The 20,696-nt window shown below is 44.4% G+C and overlaps 1 protein-coding gene across 3 annotated transcripts in view; it reads left to right on the forward strand.

Moving 5' to 3' along the window:
- Positions 1-20,696, forward strand: part of KANK4 (KN motif and ankyrin repeat domains 4) — a 184,591-nt gene that overhangs the window by 33,423 nt on the left and 130,472 nt on the right. Inside the window, exon 1 of one of the 3 annotated variants that reach the window (XM_088447863.1) lies at positions 88-307. The exons of the other annotated variants lie outside the window; for them this stretch is intronic. The gene's annotated coding sequence lies outside the window, so the exon portion shown is untranslated. Of the gene's footprint in view, positions 1-87; positions 308-20,696 lie in introns of those variants that run through there. 3 annotated transcript variants of the gene reach the window in all.

Below are 20,696 nucleotides of genomic sequence, written 5' to 3' on the forward strand. Positions count from 1 at the left end.
GAAAGTGAGGTTGTTTAGTTCAGTGGCTTGATGGAAATGACTGAATATAAAGACCCTTTATATGGGCCCCTAATAGGAAACATCTGATTGTACGAGGGTCCTCGGTGGTGCTTTGCCAAACCTGGATCTGGAAGAAGAATAGAAAAATTTAATAAATAGTTAATCCCAAATATTTATAATGAGAGACTCCGTCTAATACTCTACCGACCCCCCTCTGGCTTTGCAGCCAGATTACTTGGAACATAAGGGAGTTAATTAGCCAATGCAGATATTTAACATCCAGGAATGGAAGTTTGCTCTTCAAGAGGTGGGTGTGTACTGTTGTGTCCTTAACAAAGAGAGAACTTTGTTATACCATGTAAAGAGTGCTTGTATTGTTTTCCAATGCAGCTCGCAGGCTCTGCTTTACCATTTGGGCTGCGGTCTACGATTTTGTGTATTTTTTATTTTCATTCTGTGTTCCTAAAATTGGATTTTGTTTTCCATTCTTTTGTCTATGCTGTTATTATATATATATATATATATATATATATATATATATATATATATATATATATATATATATAAAATTTTTGCTTGGTCTTTTCTACATATTTATAAAACCACAGAGACATTTTTTTAGCTGCTTGCTAGAACACCAGAGGAAATTTTCTTTAACCTTTGGGTGACTGGGATGATCGAGTGAGTTGCAAATATCTCTGGCACTCAAAGTGTTAGTAACACTATCATGATGCGGTCCACGCTATCTGTCACATGAATGTAGTAAAAGCCAGAGGAACATGATGTCTTTATTCTTTATCGTTTTTATGGCGAAAAGCGGTTAAACGCAGCTCAGAGACACCAACCAGTTTGGAGGATGTGGATTCAATTCTGGTAGTACCCTGCAAATAGACAAGTCCATATCTTTATCTGTGGCGGTTTTATGCCATGTAACACTGATAAATCTGATAAATCTCTTTGTTTTACTGCAAACTCAGAAAAATTAACTATTGATTTAAATGGAAATTGCTCCTCTGTCTATAATTTGTACTCAATGCTATGCTGTGATGACCTATGTAATGTATTGCTTGCTCTTGGCTACGGGTCAATATTACCCTTTAACAAGAGATGGATGGATAGATATATAGATAGATAGATAGATAGATAGATATCCCCAGTTGTTAAGATTATTTTCAAGATGCTATGAAGTATATATCGAGTTTGCTTATTTTTTTTCTAACCCATGTACTTGTTTGCTGTAGACTGCAGCTGCGATGTATCAAACAAGCTTGAAATGATAATTAGTCTCAGCTCTCATTCCCCACCTGCTATATAACTTGGCAGCCAACACATATACAGTACTGCTAGTTTATTGTGTTATGCTGGGTTTTTTTTCCCTTTTACTTTGTTGGAACAATGTTACTGAAGTCTGGGAGACCGAGGGGTATATTTACCAATAGTTTTAAAAAGGCGTTAGGAATAAATGCTAAACAAACCTGGTTCTAAAACTTATGCTCAAAGCCAGGGCCGCAACTAGGGGGGGGGGCTAGAGGTGCACCGGGTGCCGGATTGCAGGGGGTGAAAAAAGCTGACTCTAAGTGGCTTGGGGGATGCAGACTCAGAAAACGGCCATCCAAAAATGGCGCCGCCAAAGAGGAGACAAATGGTAGAGGTCCTTACTGGCCCTCTAGTGTCTGTCTGTTTCCTTGGCGGCAGCCATTTTTGGTTGGCCGTCTTCAGCAAATTCCGTGCAGACTATCCATCTGCATGGACTCTGCTGAAAACGGCCATCCAAAAATGGGCGCCGCCTAGGAGGAGACAGATGCTGTTAGGCCAGCGCAATGCACACAGTGTTCCCGGCATCGGGAACGCTGGCGCTGCCAGGAGAAGATGCTAAAAGCTGCATATTCTCCCGTGAAATCCTCTGGCAACGAGCATAAACCCCCCTGGCATTGAGCATAAACCCCCCTGGCAACGAGCATAAACCCCCTGGCAACGAGCATAAACCCCCTGGCAACGAGCATGTAGCCCCATGGCAACGAGCATGTAACCCCATGGCAACGAGCATGTAACCCCTGACAATGAGCAGGTAAATTTTAAAGTAATCAGAAGCCTTACTATGGGGTATAAAATGGTGTCAGGCAAATATGGAAGTGGCACTTTGGTAATAGGCATTACAGTGTGTGGCATAATATGTAATGGGCATTATGGTGTGAGGAATAGTGTATGTCACTATACCAGGGATGTCTGAGTAGTGCACTGCCTTATGGAGGAGCAAGGACAAACTTCAGGTACAGGAAGGGAGGGGGCGCAAAATTGCTGCCTTGCACCAGGTGACAGATATCCTAGTTTCGGCCCTGTCAAAGCCACCAACAATAAGCGGCATTGACCACTTTTGCCTTAAAAAAATCTACCCCTTCGGCCCCCATTTATTAACAATCATACTTGCCATGCGATCTAGGCATGTCAGTACCACCCATGATTGCATTGCAAGATGTGATTATAGCACCACCGGGATGTATTATCCGGCACATGCAGGGACACGAAGCTCCGAAAGGAGCCCGTCCCTACAATGCGCCGGAGAACTGTCGGAGCTGTTGTGCATGCGCAGCCTGCTGCCTTCACATGTGTGGCGCCCATTGGCGAGGGAGGGTTCCGGCTAATTATGCGGTGTGTAGCCCATCAGTTTCAGTGGCTAAAGCCATCTTCAGATGGTGTCAGCTGTGGGGGCCCCAATATCGGGAATGCATCACATTCCAGTTATTGGTAAATCTGGCAGCATCTCATCCCCCATAGAAACCTAGGGGGATGTGGCTGCCTGCAGGAATGGAGGGTATCTCTGATACCTGCTGTGGTCCCTCCTTAATACATCTGGGGCATACTAAATATTTGTGGTTGACCCCCGAAAATGGGTGTTTTCGGGGACATAGCTGCAAATATAGGATAATAAATGGGCCCCTTAGTGTGGCAAATATTTATCCGGTTTTGCGACAGGATGTAAAGCAGTGATTGACTGATTTATTGCAACTGCGCCAGGCTGAGCATTACCTGCCATGGTTGCAAACAATGTGACCAGTCAGAAATGCACACTGGACGGCTGCCGGAAGATAAAGCTTCAGCAGCCGCCAATGGCAAAGGGACCTCACCCTCCCCTCTGCATCCCTGCACCCTCCCCCCAGTGCCTGCCGTGCTGCTGATCACTACTGATTGGGTGTATTCCTCAGAGGAGCAGCCGTCGGGAAAATGCAAAGTCATGATGGTCAGGTATATCGATGACTAATATTAATGTAATGTGTTTCAAAAAAAAATAAATATATATATATATAGATGTTGTTGTCCTAACTCAATCATAGAAAGAAAAAAAAAAGAAAAAATTTCTGAGCAGTTTTCAGAAAACATAGTAGCCAGTTAAGTATTTAAGTGCAAACCATGCCTTTAAAAAAATCGCCACTTTAAATCCTGTAGCAAGTTCATCCAATGTTGCCACTTTTGAGAAATCGGGAACTACAGTATTACATTCACCCCAATATATTTAAATGTTAAATCACATAAAGTTTCTTGCAGGAATTCAAATATTTGCACCGACGGCAGTCATTGACGGGTATCCAACGGAACAATTCAGTTGTTGCTCCGTTCAGGTGCTATAACCATCGGCGCCAGCATTTCCTCCTCAGGTGGTGAGCAGAAATGTGCGATAAGTCCATTGTTTGGGAGCCCTAACGGGTTTAGTTGTTTTACGAGGCTAAATCAAATTTAATTGGGCGCAACAAGAGCGATAATTAATGGGCTCCCAAAAACAACTGAATTGGTACATTGGACGCCCATTTAATTACAGTGGCTAAATTTTTTTTTAATGTTTTTCTTAGTTAATGAGCCATAGGGGGCATTGTTTCAGCATAGCCATCAATAATAATTAAATCATAGAGAAGGCAAAGGGCGAAGTGCTAAACAAGTATAAAACAGCAGTGGACTGTTATAGCCCTGTACAACATTATAAGGCTCCACAGTTTAATGAATGAATGCCAACAGCTAATCACTTTCCAGAGTCAACTTTTTAGAATGATTGGGGGTGCTCCCCCATATGACTGAGAAGTGTTTTTCTATATTTTTGGGTGTGTTCAAGCACCCACAGAGCTGGCACCTATGCTTGTAGTTACCACTTTATATTCTTTTATATTGCTGCCAATTAATGCCACTGGCAGTTGGCAGAGTAATGTGATAGTCTTGCACAATGTGAAGAAAATGGAGGTAAAAATAAACCATCTTAATTGAGAGACAATGGGGAAAAAAGCGCCACACACACAAGTCTACCACCTGCAAAGTTTTCGTGCACATTTCCCGACTAAGACAATATAAGTTTCTTAGACTTCGGATTCACACTGTGACAGCCAAAGTGGTACAAATTTTGGATATTCTTTGCTTGCTTAATAGTTAACGATCTATTCTGGATGTGTTTGGCAGCAACCAAGTATTAAATGGTTCTTCAGATCTCGGTGATCAAAGCTTTTGTGGCATTGAACAAGTAGGGAAACACATTTTATTTTATTCACTTACAGTATTTTAAATAAATCCTTATTTTCTGTTTTGAAGAAACAATCCATGACCAATAAAGTAACCAGAACAGCAGCAGGAATACGAGTGTTTATCATGAATAAACCGTGATGCAAACCACTGAGAATACAATCAATAAAATATGGAGCTAACAGCGAGCTAAGACATTCCAAGCATGTCATTCAGTTATTCAGTATATTTACTAAAGTGCGGGTTTTTAGAAGTGGAGATTCTACTTAACTATATCTATCACCTTCTGGAAGATACTAGCTAGAATCTTATTGGTTGCTATGGGCAACATCTCCACTTCTAAAAACCTGAACTTTAATAACTTTAATATACCTCTGGAGGTGGGTGCAGTGTCGGACTGGAGGCCATGCTAGAGTAGTGTGGCCAGCCACCAGAGGGGGTGTGGCCATCCACCACAGGGGCTTGGCTTATCATTAGAGAATGCTTTGTGGTAATGTACCAGATTGATAACTATGCATTGTAGTGAATATACCATAATCCTGGGATTGCAGTATAATGTAATATGCACAGGCTAGAACCCGACCCCCTAGAGGAGGGGGTGGGGCCCACTGGGGATTTTTCCTGTACCCCTGTGTTCCAGTCTGACCCTGGATGTGTGGGAAGGGAAACGGAGAGACTGAGGATAAAGGAGCTCAGATTTGGGGCAACATAAGTGAAAGTGAGGCGATTCTCAAAGAGTGAAATGTGTATGAGAATGTTAATGGCGACACCTGTATAGGGTATTAACAAAACGTCTTACAGATTGTGGGTAGGAGAACCCTGGGAAGAGTTTTAGGAAAAAGCTGCCATATTCTACATTTTTTTTAAATAATGGATGGTGGAAGGTGAGGACTGATGTAAGATTGTCAATAGAATCCCGCAAGATGGTCTTGTAGATACATCTCTACGATGGACATTTTTTGCTATTCTGAATCGCGTGGCCATCATTAAACATATTTGAAAAACTAATTTAGATCAGAAAAATGTTGGTTTTACAAGTACCACTTTAGGCTGCCAAGTAAATAAATATGAGGATACAAATCCCATCCCTTATGACTTTCTGTATATTCATGTGGAAATCGACTTATTTGTAACACACAGAGGAAAGGAATCTGTGGACACTAGTGCCGCTGTTCAAACTGTCCATTTAAATTGCAAATATATTGCTCCTGTTTCATAGGTGGGCACAGAAGCACGCGGCGGTATGCGTCTGCACATGCTGGACGTAGTGATGTTTACGCAGTTTCCTTCAGGGCCTTGTCTCATTCTGCATCCTGATTGGTCCCCTGTAGCTTTAAATGGCAGCTGCAGTGGGAGACGATCACCGGTCAGAACGTCTGTCTCTAATTATCCTGTCCTAGTCTCTGTGGGCTACTTTTTGTTATGAATGCTTATCTACTCCAGCTATATTTGATCGCCGTCTGGACCGGCCTCTGTTGTGTACACAAACTCTTCTGTTGATTACCTCCTGAACTGACCTCTGCCTGTGTATTCCAAATCTATTTACTTGCGGTCTGGACTTTTCCCTCTGGTTGCCATTCTAAAGTGTACCTGCAATATCTTCATCTGGCACCTGGGCACGAAGCAATCAGATGAGGTACATCCTTAATTTTAGTCTCCTACCATACTCAGAAACAACACAAAGGTAGGTGATTATTACCACAAGCTTAAGCTCTTGAGACAGTCAAGTACCGTTGAGCACATAACTCAAAGGGAAGAGAGGCTACTATCTGTGAAGGCCTCATCAGGAAGAGTTATAGGGGCCTATTCATCATATGATAAATGGCCCGGTAACCATGCGGAAACATGGTTACCGGGCCATTTATCGGAAGCATATTTAGGTCACCAGGCTATTCATCATCAGGGGTCCGATAGTACCCCCTGATATTCAGCAAACTCCGAAAACTGAACATTTTCGGAGTTTGCTTCCAAGAACAGGCGCCATCTTCAGACTGTGATTGTTCTCGGATCCCCACTCCGTCCTATGGGAAGGAGTTCCGGGGATGCGAAGAGGGAGCCAAGCGGATCCCTCCGCCGCCTCCTCGCTACCTCCCCGGCGGCTTTGCGCATACGTGACCTGATGTCATGCATGTGTAGACGGGATGACGGGGAGCAGGTAAGTAATGCAGCTACTTCTGTAGCTGTGATACTAACCACGGGGACAACTGCTTTTCAGAGCAGCTGTCTCCTCACCGGAACAATGATGAATTGCTCCGGCGTCACGTTTCCCCTGCTGCGAGTTGGATACTTAAGTATGCCTCGCAGCAAGTTCAAAACTTCATCATCGGAGGCATACGGCCTTTGATGATGAATAGGCCCCATAGAAACTTATCTAGTGTGTGTAGTTTTTATGATATTATCACCAGCCAAAATAATTGATGTACTCCCACTGGGACTCGTTCACCATCACCAGCTCAAGTTTTGGCTAATCCACTTCAAGCATTAACAGTGCAAGACCTTTATAATAGACTTTCTGTATAAGAAGAGTCCTCTCACGATCCTCTTGAACCTAATCCTTCCTGGCCATTTTCTGTCAGCAGAATTATGTTTTGAAAATTATACAGATGTAAATTATAATTTGCATTTAGATTACAATGTCCTGGTTCAGAACAACGTGTTGGAATAATAATTTATCTACTTTGGGATCCTCTGATTGGGCATTTAATTAGGTTCAAAATAGCCTTTTACTCCTGTCAGCAGACTTTTGCGTGTTTTTAAGACAAGGGGGTCTATTCAACATGTTAATTATTGGGCTCCGATAATTAATGTTTCTTCTTGACGAAAATCTGCTGTCTCCCCAAACACTTTCACTGCTCAGTTCGGAACAGTGAAAATAGTGCACAGAGCCACGTCGGAAGGAGCCAGACAGGAGCGGATGGATCCGAAAGGATACCTATTCGTGACCCGGGACTCTTTCCCATAGGACAGCATGCTACAATGGGAGAGGAAGGTAAGAAGGAGATATCTATGATACTAGTGTATGGGGACAGCGGGCCATTCCGGGAGAGGAAGGTAAGCAGGAGATATCTGTGATACTAGTGTATGGGGACAGTGGGTCATTCCGGGAGAGGAAGGTAAGCAGAAGATATCTGTGATACTAGTGTATGAGGACAGCGGGCCATTCCGCCAGAGGAAGGTAAGCAGGATATATCTGTGATACTAGAGTATGGGGACAGTGGGCCATTCCGGGAGAGGAAAGTAAGCAGGAGATATCTGTGATACTAGTGTATGGGGACAGCGGGCCATTCCGCCAGAGGAAGGTAAGCAGGAGATATCTGTGATACTAGTGTATGGGGACAGCGGGCCATTCCAGGAGAGGAAGATAAGCAGAAGATATCTGTGATATTAGTGTATGGGGACAGCGGGACATTCCGGGAGAGGAAGGTAAGCAGGAGATATCTGTGATACTAGTGTATTGGGACAGCGGGCCATTCCAGGAGAGGAAGGTAAGCAGGAGATATCTGTGATACTAGTGTATGGGGACAGCGGGCCATTCGCCAGAGGAAGGTAAGCAGGAGATATCTGTGATACTAGTGTATGGGGTGTATATCTGTGATATCTCCTGTTTCACCTTCTTGGTGAATGGCCCGATAACTTAATTTTTACAATTGCAAGTGAAAATGTTAATTTTCACCAGCTTTTGTAAAAATTAAGTGATGATGAATAGGCCCCAAGGTGTTTGTATGGATTTCCGTTGCTTGCCATCAGACTGTGTACAGTATGTATTGATCTTGCCCTCAGTAGCCCATTCATATTGGGCCTCTCAGAACTAGGCAAAGATGCCTTAGTATAATGGACCTGATTAGGTATGGACAGATGTGCAGAGCTGCACACAAGCGGCTGTGCAAATCTGTATATCTCCAATGCAAATACAGATCGAGGTGCCAGACACCTTCTTCCTGTATTTGCGTTCCCAGCACTGCGACCGTCGTCTCAGGCTTGGATCACCATCGCAACCAATGGTTGTGATAGTTGCTCCTTAGGTCGGGCTACGGGAGCTGAAGCTTCCTGCAGCCTGGCTGGTGCCTGGTCACACAGGAGGCCAGGAATCTGTGTCCGCCAACACAGAGCCTGGCCTCGTCCCTCCCGGAAATCTGAGGCGACACGCCCCCATTCCCGGGAACGGTGACCAGGCACGGTCTTGCTCTGCCCCCCCCCCCCCCAAATGTCGCAGCATGTCAGTAATGTGGCTTGGGGCATCTGTTATTGAGATCACAAGACCCGTTCTGCACGGGTCCTGCTCAGACCCCTAACCATCTGAGATAAGCGTTCATCCTCGGATGAACGTACATCTCTGAATCCGGTCCAATATGTGCTACCCAATTAGTTGGAATCATCAATGAACTTCTTCATTAAGACTGATAGATGGTTTAGCAAGAGAAGACCATAGAATACAAGCAAGTGGGGTTTCTGTCGAGTTACTTCAGAAGAGAAAACCAGACAATGTAATAATAAGATTGATTTGTATCAGAATAAGCTGCTCACATGTTAAGAGGGAAGATAATTGGGGTCAGTGGTTCTCTTGGTCAGTGGTTCCCAACCGTTCGGACCCAATAATTCACATCATGAGTAGACCCCTGATTCTTTCAATATCTCTACTTTTATTGACAGTGGTACTGCGTGTGATTTCCTAGAGTTATCTTTGGCTCAGAAGAAGGGAAGTCCCATAATACTATTTGACATTCCAAACCTCATTTGTGGATTTGATGGCCCTCTATTCTAAGGGAGAAACATTCAAGAGCGTACAACTCGGGTTACCCTTACTGTAGGGCTCCAACCTTCAGAAGTATTGCCTGTTGTATGAGTTAATTACCAGAGGGTGTGGATCATTAGGTCTACATTGTCTAGATTGACAATTTTTGGGTAGACAATGGAAGATAGACAGACAGTAGATAGACAGGGACTAAATGTCGACAGGGTCTGAAGGTCGACACACTAAAGGTCGACTGGTAACCAGGACGACAGGTACAGAAGGTTGACAGGCAATAGGTCGACAGGTACAGAAGGTCAACAGGCAGTAGGTCGACAGGTACAGAAGGCTGACAGGGTCAGAAGGTCAATGCACGAAAGGTCGACACACTAAAGGTCAACTGGTAACAAGGCCAACAGGTATGAAGGTTGACAGGGACTGAAGGTTGACAGGGTCAGAATGTCGACACACTAAAGGTCGACTGGTAACAAGGTCGTCAGGTATGAAGGTCGACAGGCAGTAGGTCGACACTCATATAGTCAAATGGTCAACACTTTTTTTCTTGTTTGTTTTAGGGTTAGAGTCAGGGTTAGGGTTAGGCACTTACTCGGATGGTTAGGGACTTACTCCAACGGGTCGACTAGTAACAAGGTCGACAGGCAGTAGGTCGACACTAATATAGTCAAATGGTCTAGACTTTTTTTTTGTAGGGTTAGTGTCGGGGTTAGGCACTTATTCTGACGGTTAGGGATAGGTTCTTACCCCGACGGTTAGGGTTAGGTACTTACCCCGACGGTTAGGGTTAGGTCCCAGGAGGGAAGGTTAGGGTTATGCACCAAGAGGAGGGTTAGGGTGTTATGGTAAAGATTAGGGCTAAAAAACAAAACAAACCATGTGTCGACCCTTTGCATGTCGACCATATGAGTGTTGACTTTCAGACCCTGTCGACCTTCTGACCCTGTCGACCTTCAGTCCCTGACGACCTACTGCTTGTTTTTTACAGTCCAATTGGTTGGCCTTTGCATCTATCAAATTTGTGCCCACTCAGTTCCAAGATTTTGTAGCTGTATTGTGAAAGCAAGCCGCAGAGGTGTTTCCACCACAACGAGTCCGACCGTATGATTGTGCTATTGACCTTGCTCCAGTCTTTGAATATTTCAAGGCTAGATTATATTCTCTTGGTGTTCCTGAATATTTTTGAAAATCTTCAAAAGGGGTTTGTCAGGCCATCTACTTGGAGCCAGGTAATTTATTTGTCACCAAAAAAGATGGTAAGGTGGGCCCTTGCATTGACTGTAGTTATCTGAATAACGTCATTATTAAAAAAAAAAAACAACAAGCATCTTCTACTTCTAATGTCTCAGCTTTATGACCGGTCGAAAGGATTAATTTAATTATTTTTTTATCTAAATTTAATTTGCTTGCATGAGGCAGATGAATGGAAGGAAACCTTTAAGGACCATACAAGTATTATGCTATCCCCTTTTTGGTTGGGCAGTGCCCCTGAGGTTTTCGGGATTTAACCAATGACGTCCTTCATGAATTCTCAGGTAGATTTGGATGACATTCTGATTTATGTTGCCACTCTCTTTTAGCATCACTATACTGTTTGTCTTGTCACTAAAGTTGCTACTTTGGTATATACTGTATATAATCTCAGCAAGCAGTGATAGAGTGGAAGATGCCTTTAGTGTCCACCCGTAGTCCCTATAGATTGTAAACTGTTGCAAGCAGGGCCTTCTCCTTTAATGATGTATATTCCTGAACTTGCCTATGACTGGTCACTTTTTGTGGTCATCTGTGTAATGTTGCCGTATGTGCCATCCCTTTTGTACGGTGCTATGGAACTCTTGTGCTGCTTTAGAAATAATATAAATAAAACAGGCTATGCAAAGCTGTGGCCGGGTCCCCAGTCCTCATGACGGTACCCCTCCGCTGTTCCCCATGTGACTGACGGCCGCCGCAGCACTGAAGGGGTTAAGCCCCGTGCGGCGACGCCATTTTTGAATGTGCCAGGTGCCTGCCAGACCCATTGCCTGGACAGTATCCCTCTCTCCTACCATCCAAGAGGGTAGGAGCCACTGCTACTGCTGGTTAATACTACTGCCAATGCAAAATGGTCTCTTAGCTGGAAGCACTTGGTTTTAACTCTGAAACTCCTTTTAGGAGGAACCTGATCTCTAAATCATAGTCCGTCAGGAACTCCTCAGTGGTCACATGATAACAGAACGAGGAGGCTAGAAGGAGAGAGTTCCAAAGCCTGCTCATTACTTCATGTCATGTGACTGTGGTTGCCATGGTAATCAGTGTCACATGACACTTACCAGTGTAGGTTATAACCATGCTTCATGAAGAAAACTACTGAGGAAAATTGAACAACATTAACTAATGTGTATCCTAACGGGTAACGCAATTGATTTATTAAAAAAAAAAAATAGACATAATTTTTAATGGGATTGCAGCTTTAAGTTCTAAGCATAACCTATTCGAACCCATATAAGAGCTTATATAATACCGCTCCAAATACTGAAATAAAAACACCTCACACAGCATCATTTGTACCAGCGTAATTGTTAAGGAAATAAATTATTCATATTTTACTATACCCAAGAGAAATAATTATACATTCTACACTTGATGCAATTCTAGCACTCATGTTTTGCATATGGATGGTGGGCCAATATTGTGATCCCTGCTTTTGTTCCTCTTTCTTAGGGGTCATTATCACATGAACGCTAATTTTTTTTATTATTTTTTATTCGGAGACCTCTATAAATAATCATCAATGACTAATGAACCCAATATACCAAGAATCCTAAAAAGCAACCTCCTCTACGAATGGCCCCACACATCCTTTCCTACGCAGACATTTCAAGTCAATGTCAACATTATCCTAAAATGTGTCTCTTTCCTTAAAGTCAGTAGAATAATAAACAGTGCTGTGTTGTTATAAAGGGTATCGAGGGGCCAAGATCATTTTTAGGATGAGGAAAGCTGATAATGTTTATCTGGCCTCTCATTCATCCCATTTCCTTCTAACTGGTAATGGGAATTAAAAATAGTATATTTTTATATATATATTTTTTTTAACCTCTTATTTGATTGTATTGGAAAACAAATAAGCTTTGGCCAAAATATAAAAGTGGGATGAGAAGTTAAGGTCAAGTATATTTAATGCACACAGAACCAAGATCGTTCATGTTTGCTCAATTAAGTTAAGGCCACTGTATTCTGTTTTAATGAATAAAATGCTATGGTGACTTCCCTTTTTTAAAAGTGTTTTATAGGCGTTTTTTCCACTTTTGATGATTTAAAGCATAAAGGGGGAGATGTATCAAGGCGTGGAGCAGTTGCCCAAAGCAACAATTCAGCTTCTGGGGCCTATTCATTAAACCTAAAAATTCTCTGGAGATAATTAGCTTTAGAACTCACATGGAGTTCTAGCTAATTATAGGTGGAATTCATCATTCCACCTCTCCATAAGTATCTATTCCGAGAAGCTGTCATTTTTGCGATGACAGCTTTTCGGGAAATAGATACTTTTCCTGCCTACACTATCTTATCGCATCTGGAAACGGTGCTGCGCATGCGCTGTTACATCTGTAAAACCAGTGCATGCGCAGCACTGCCTACAGATGCGGCAAGTTTCGTATCCCCCCCACCCCCCTCCGCTCACCTTTCCACCCCCCCCCCTCCCGACTTACCTGTCCGCGCAGCAGCCTCCGGCTCCGTCCTGCTGGTCTGTCATGTGCTCCCCAGCAGACCACATGACAGATTAGAAAAGAAACAAACTTTTTTTTTTTGTCTAAACTTTCTTGTGCTCTGCTGGGGAGCACACATGACAGACCAGCCTCCGGAGCCTGAGGACGGAGCAGAGCGCCGGAGGGACTCATCGGGGGACCTGCACACGCGGATACAGGTAAGTCGATTCTGCTATTCGCCACCTCACAGTGGCGAATAGTAACTGCATCAAATTCCGAAAATTGATAATTTTCGGAATTTGATGAATACCACAATTTCCACATCCCCATACTAATGTACTAATGTACTAATGTATGGGGAGTGTGGAAATTAACACAGGGGAACTTAGCAAGGAGATATCTGTGATATCTCCTGTGCTAAGTGGCTACATGAATACCAAAATAATGTTATTTAAGGAAAATGTCCTTAAAAACGTTATTCTAGTGTTGATGAATAGGCCCCTCTGTCATTTACCTATCACATATTTTGAATTGGTAGTTAGAAGCTGGTTGCTATGGGCAACTGCTCCATTTTCTCTCTCTCCAAGGCTTAATACATCTAATACAGTAGTTAAATTTTGATTAACGCCAGGGGCAGACTTGCCTATTCTCCCGGAATGCCCAGGAGGCTCTTGATTCTCAGGTGGCTCTCCCGGATGCCCGGGAGAGTGGGCCAGTCTCCCAGAGGCCACCCGCCCGCTGCACTACTGCCGCATAATTCCAACAGTATGTCCCCAGGGTCGGATTAAGGCTATGGGGGGCCTGGGGCACATCAGACATGGAGCCCTATTACAGAGGTAGGCAGATGAATTATCTCTCTCTCACTCTCTCCCTTTATAATATGAATTTTGTTACCATATAATGTGTGTGTGTGTGGGTATGTTGTGCCATATATGCTCCCAGATGGTATTACTATACCCCTCACCCCACATAGTGAGCCTGATTCCGAGGTGGGTGCAGCTATGGTTACCGACGGGGGACGCATATTGGAATTGCACGGAGATCTATGCAATTTCAATAGGTGTTCCTGGGCGGGGACTTAAATGGCGATGGGCGTGTTGGTGTCGGATGCAGTTTCACTGGCACCGCCGCAGACATTCTGAGCAACCATAAGGTCATACTTGCCTACCCTCCCGATTTGGTCGGGAGCCTCTCAAAAATCGGGGGCCGCTCCCGACCTCCCGGGAAGGCATAATATTAATACACCCCCCATCCCATTAACAGTACCCACACAGATAACATTAATGCACCCCACTGTATTAACATACACCTTCTCATCCACTGTACTTACCTCAGCAGGACCTGGTGTCCTGGTCTCAGCAGACTGTCACTGCAGAGCTCGGAGGAGGAGAGAGACAGGCTGCCCTACACAGACAGGGGACTCGAGGGAGAGAAGAGGACTGGGTGGTGGGTGGAGACTAGGGGAGGAGAAGGCTAAACACAGGGTAGAGTGGGGAGAAAGGGGCGGGGCTTAACAGAGGCTTAGGGCCGGAGTCTCAGCCGGGAGGCCTCAGAGGAGAAAGAGGCTTCCTTACTGCAGTGCACACTGCATAGTCTACTGCATACAGGGCATAGAGTACCGCTCAACACAGAGCGGCAGCAGTGCTGGACCCGACCACAAAGCTTTCTACAGGTATAGGGGGGCCCCTTGTGAGAGGGGGGCCCAGGGTTACTTCCCTTTGCCCCCCCCCCCCATAATCCGGCTCTTTATGTCCCCCACAATGAAATTCTATGCTGATTAGGCTTGGAGCAATGTTTTTGGGCTTCTTCTGGCGGGTTTTTCAAAACATTTGTTTCAGCCCAGACTTATTTCTTTGCCATCTTGGGATCCATCTCCCTGGATTTTTTGTTTTTGTTGAACATCCCAATTTCAAGGAAAGTACTGTACCTGCCATTCTAGTGGGTGCTGATGGTCTTACTAAAATGAATCCCTTCATTGTTCCAAGCAATCTACCTACTGCTAAACAGTTGGCCGGTTTGATTATCCAAGAAGTGTTTTCTCTCCATGGTGACCAAGACTTTTTTATTTTCATTCTTTATATGCAGCTTTGGCTGCTCCTAACTATCTCTTTACACTGCAATTTTCTTACTATGGTGGTGCCCTGGGGCAGCTTGCCTGGAAGAGTTTTGGGGGGTCCTGCGCTCTGGATTTGAACCCTAGTATGTTAGGGACCTACCCGAAAGAGGTTACCTGGATATGCTGGGTAGGCCCATAACCTTGGCCATGATTATGTTAAAAACCTCTATTGATTGCAAAATTTTATTGCATTTATATATATTATTAATAATTTGGAGTTGTGCACCTGAGATTTGTCTGTTTCGAGTTCTAAACCTTATTACCTCGATATTTTAGGTATGATGAATAGGCCCCACAGTCTCACAGATATCTCCTTATCTCCTACTTACCTTCCTTTTGCGGAATGGTCCGCTGTCCCCATACACTAGTATGGGAACAGAATTCATCAAGCTCCGAAAATATTGAGTGCGGGAGCATTCGCCATCTTCAGATGGCGAATGCTTCGGGCTCCCAACCTGCTCCTTCCCTACGGGAAGGAGGTCCGGGATGCGAAGAGGGGTCTTTTCTGTCAGGCTCCTTCTGCTCCTGTCGGTCACACGTGCGCACTCTCGTCACTGCTCCGAAAGAAAGAAAAGATTCACTGCTCCGAAAAGGAGCAGTGAAGCCGCTTGCCGGGACAGCTTATTTAGCATCAGCTGTCACCATGCCGGTGCAATGATGAATTGCTCCTGCAGCCGCGGCGAGTTAGAATGTTAATTATCGGACCCCAATAATTAACATCATGAATAGGCCCCTAAGTGGTGTCTGATCAAGGTGCTCAATTTACGTCAAAGTTGTTGAGAGGTTTTGCCAGAGATTAGAGACTGTAAACTGCAATGGGGAATAATGTGAATCATTAAATATTATCTGTACACCTCTGCATAATACAGCAGTGGTGCTATATATATATATATATATATATATATATATATATATATATATAAATAAATGAAGATTAAATCTGCAGAATTACCAGATAGACATTTTACCTACAGCAGATGTCCCTGATAGACATAAAAGGGTATGCGTTTATGATGGCGGCGGTTGCTATGCCGACTGCCGGCATCTCCTCTACAGAATCCCATGCGGCCGGTGGTGTAACATATGTACTGCCTAATACTAGGCTGCAAAAAGCTCAGGCATACAATAAATACCGCAGAAATCTCTTGGATTACCATGTGGGAAATAAGGTTTGGTTGTCTACAGGGAACATAAGACCAAAAATTCCCTCTTCAGAATTGGGTCAATTCATATTTTGGGCCCTTTGAAATCTCAGTGCAGATAAACCCAGTGACCAATTTAAAGCTCCTTGATTATAAAGATGCATCCAGTTTTTCGCCTGGCTCTTTTGCAACCTTTCTGGGAGAATATGTTCCCTGATTGCTGAAATCCTGTATCTGATCCATTAAGGATTGTGAGAGTTGGGCGAGGAAGATGAGTAGGTGGTAGAAAGAATCTGTGATTCAAGAATGTCTCCAAAATGAGTTACAGTACCTTGTTACACTTGGTGAATAACAGCCAAGGTTACAGAACTCAGGAACCTGAAGAAAATTTCCGTGCTCCAAGATTGGTTCAAGAATTCCTACCAAAACTAGGAACGGGTTTTACAGAGGACATCTCTTGAGAAAGTTGAATAATGTTGGGATCCAAGTCTGTCAGGACCTTGCACCATAGAGTTTGTGTGGCTTTGCGTATCCGTAAATGAGCGTCACATGTCCCTAATCGGTCACAGTAAGCACTGGATTATTTAACTTCAGCAGCTTCATTGCCTGATGATTTTGGGATTTACCTATGATCTTTACTCACTATTCATGCTACTGTCTCCTATATGCCGAATCTGTTTGTCTACGAATACAGCTCTGCATGATTACCTGTGTACTGCTCGGCTTGTTTACCTACTGCCTGCGATGACCTTAGCTTGTTCCAGATGACTTGTATTCTGGCAACTGGAGTTCTCCTCTGATGCCAGAAATCTTACAGTACATCAACCTGCTAATGTAAACATCCAAAAGACTGTTGCAGTACCCTGGTCCTCTTATTTGAATGTGTGGGGCCTGAGGTAAGAAATAGAAGTAATATGTTAGGAGTCCTGGATATAGCTATAGTGGTGCGGGGGGTGCCATCGCTATGAGGCCCAGAAGCTAAGCGAACCCTGGACCCAGGTTATATACTGTAGCTGCATAGCAATTGGGTTCGACCTGTTACCCAGCCTCAATGGGGTGACTTGTTAATTTCAGTGAGAGGTGTGTGTAGGGGATGTTACTGTGTAACAGTTAGGGGGCACTGTAATATGGCATTACTGAACTGGGAACACTGTCATAATGTGAATTGAGGGCACTGGCATAATGTGTACTGGCAGTGGCGTCCCTACCTTTTAGATGCACCTGGTGCGGGCATCGGAGGGGTGTAGATTTGCGCGTGGTGGCGGGATAACGCACCCGAACCCCGGTTTAAGTCTCTCCTGGGGTCAGAGAGGTGCGGGCTGCCCCCATGGACCACTGTACTTGTAGTGCCAGCTCCCTTACTGTGACAGGAGCTGAGTGCTGCACGTAATTCTACAGGCTCCTGTCACTGAGGGGGAGTCTGCACTTTGGTGTCACCCCTTCGCAGGTGATACTCGGGTGCGGTCTGCACCTCCCTTGTGATGCCACTGTGTACTGGCAGCCGTACAATGTGACATAATATGAGCTGGGGCACTACTGTAGGATGGTATCCGGATGGTAGATAGACAGTGTCACGGCCAGAGTTTCTCGGCATGGTAGTCACTGGGTATTACCTGTGAGGTCGTTATGGCGGGGGGTCTCTGGCAGTGGTGCTGGTGTTTGGCGAGGGGCATTGGCTGTGCGTTGTTCTGTGCAGGCACATTATCACTAGGCCTGGTGAGGTCTGGCGGTGTTTCCGTTCCGTTGGCATGGGTGCCGCCATCTTGCCTGCGGCCATGTGATTCCGGCTGTCCAATCCTGGTAGGTCATATGCTCATTCCAGCCAGTCACAGCGCAGCACTGAGTATTTAGAAAGGTCCAGAGCCTTCCTTTCTTTGACAGTGCAATGTGTTTCTCAGCTGCGGCTGAGAGAGAGTACCTGTGCCTTACCTGCCTGCTTGTTATACACTTCTAGCCTGAACCTTGCCTGCTCCAACCTGCTGGATTTACCCTGCACCCTCCACATACCTTTTACCTGCCTGAGTACCTGAACCTGCTGTTCCCTGCACCTTGCCTCATTTTCACTCCCAGCTGGACTTCACTACCTCTGCCTGCATCAGTTACAGCTCACCCAAACCTGCATTCTGTTACAGCTCATCATACCTGCATTCTGTTACAGCTCATCATACCTGCATTCTGTTACAGCTCATCATACCAGTATTCAGTTACAGCTCATCATACCTGCATTCTGTTACAGCTCATCATACCAGTATTCAGTTACAGCTCTTCATACCTGCATTCTGTCTCAGCTCACCATACTTGTATACTGGACTGTTCCTGCCTGTCACTATATGGACATTTTCTCATTAACCCCCACTACAGTTATCAAGTGCACTTTAGTGCTATACCTGGACTTTTTATTTTGCATTCTCATGTCTTCTAAGTCACCTATTAAAAACCCCACTTTTTCATTTAAGTCTGCTTCTGTGTATGCTCCTATCACCACCCCGGGTCTACAACAAATTCAGAACCTCACTGACAGTAACTAGAAAAACACACGAAGGCAGACAATGAATAGGTTGACAGGGTTAAAAGGTGAACAGGAAATTGGTTTACAGTGCATGATTTAGGGTTAGACTAATATATAAAAAAAGTGTTTTGGCCTTTGTGTGTCGACGATTTGTACATCGATTTTTTTTCCCTTGACCACGTCGACCTGTTAACCCTGTCAACATAATGCAATGTCGACCATTTACCCGTCGACCTTTTAACCCTGCCGACCATTTAACCCCGTCGACCTATACATTGTCTATCGTGTGGTGTCTATGTATTAACTGTTTATTTAGTTACTGTCTATCTATCAATCCACACCCCTATGGGACATAACATTAACTAGGGCACTACTATGGGACTAACATTAACTGGGGCCCTACAATGGTCCAGAAAGTGAACTCGGTCACTATTATGGGGCATAACATTAACAACTGCTGTGGAGAGGCGTCATTCTAAAAACATTGTGACAGGGGCCCCTTCAAAATGTTGCTATGGGGCCCACAAAGTTCTGCCTACGCCCATGTGTTAGGAGTTGTTACTAACTGTCCCTTATGTCCCTACGAAAGAGGCTGTCCTGTAAAACTAAGGGTCATTACTTTGCCCATACAATAGGAGTTGGATAACTGGGCCTTTTGGGTAAAATAGCCTCTATTCAGCATGTAATGAGTCTAGAAAGTACAGTGCAATTGGAGGGAAAAAAACAGGATGTAGTTTGGAAGCCGACGGTCTAAATGCCGACCGCCGGCTTCCAGACTTTCTAATCCCGGCGTGGTACTAAACTCGATGCCTGTCGAAAACTCAGCGCCTATCATTAACCAGACGCCGGAAGACCGACGCCCGGCATACCGAACGAAGGTAAGCCGGGCGCGGGCAGCCGCGATGGGATAGGTTTAGGGCTACCGGGGGGACTTAGGTTTAGGCACCCCCCCGGGAGGGTTAGGTTTAGGCTAGGAGAAGGGTGGGTTAGGGTTAGGCACCCCCCCCCCGGGAGACTTAGGTTTAGGCTGCGGGGAAGGGGGGGTTAGGTTTAGGCACTTAGAGGGGGGAGGCTAGGGTTAGGCACTTGGGGGGAGGTTAGGGTTAGACACCCCTAAGGGAGGGTTAGGGGGAGGAATTAGGTTAGCAATACTTACCTTAGGGACGATCGGGATTTTCACCCGTGCCGGGCTGCCGTTGTCGAGATTTGAACCGCCGACCCTGCGACCGGCGGTAATACCTATTACACCCAAAAAAACGACTGGTCCATGATGTACGTAAGTAAGTCTATAAGCTATTGGTGTAGCTCATGGGAGATGGTCTGTATAGTGCATCTCTCTGTGATGCAAAGGGGAAGGTCCTATTACTCTTCCATCGTACTCCTCTTATATGTGATTTATTCATGACAATCAATATTTATTTTGACTGATTAATACTTGAAAACATGCATAACATTTAAAATATATTATTCTTAAAGAGCGTGTTCACTTCAGACATACAGTATGTGTAGGAGACCAGAAGCTGCCGCTAAACAGTCGTCGGCATTTCAATACCATTCCCCTCCAAGTCTTCATCGGTTTCAGTTACTGGCTTTAAAGGGGAATAATATGAAATAGCATAAAACGCCTGGGTCCTGGTTTTGTATTTAATGTTATTGTTGCCCCTTTAAAACCAGTTGCTAAAAACAATTTACTTCACTTTACTACTTTACTTCATTTCTGAATTTCTTAATAACAGACTTTTGGCTTAGGGGTGCTGAGAAAACAATGCTGATACTCTAGGGCGCCTTGGTTCAAAAAAGTTTGGGAATCTCTGGTTTAAAGTTAAAAGACTCTGCATCTTAAGCAGCAACATCACCAGAGACAATGTAACATAAGTGGCTTTTTTTAGTACAGCTCCATAACAGCATTATGTCCTTGTCCCTTTAAGTGCTCACTTAAGATTTGGAAATATTTTTACACACTATAAATAACATATGATGACGTCCATAAGTCTTTTTT

Source organism: Taudactylus pleione, unplaced genomic scaffold, assembly GCF_031769625.1.
Source record: "Taudactylus pleione unplaced genomic scaffold, aTauple2 ptg000442l, whole genome shotgun sequence".
Lineage (NCBI taxonomy): Eukaryota > Metazoa > Chordata > Amphibia > Anura > Myobatrachidae > Taudactylus > Taudactylus pleione.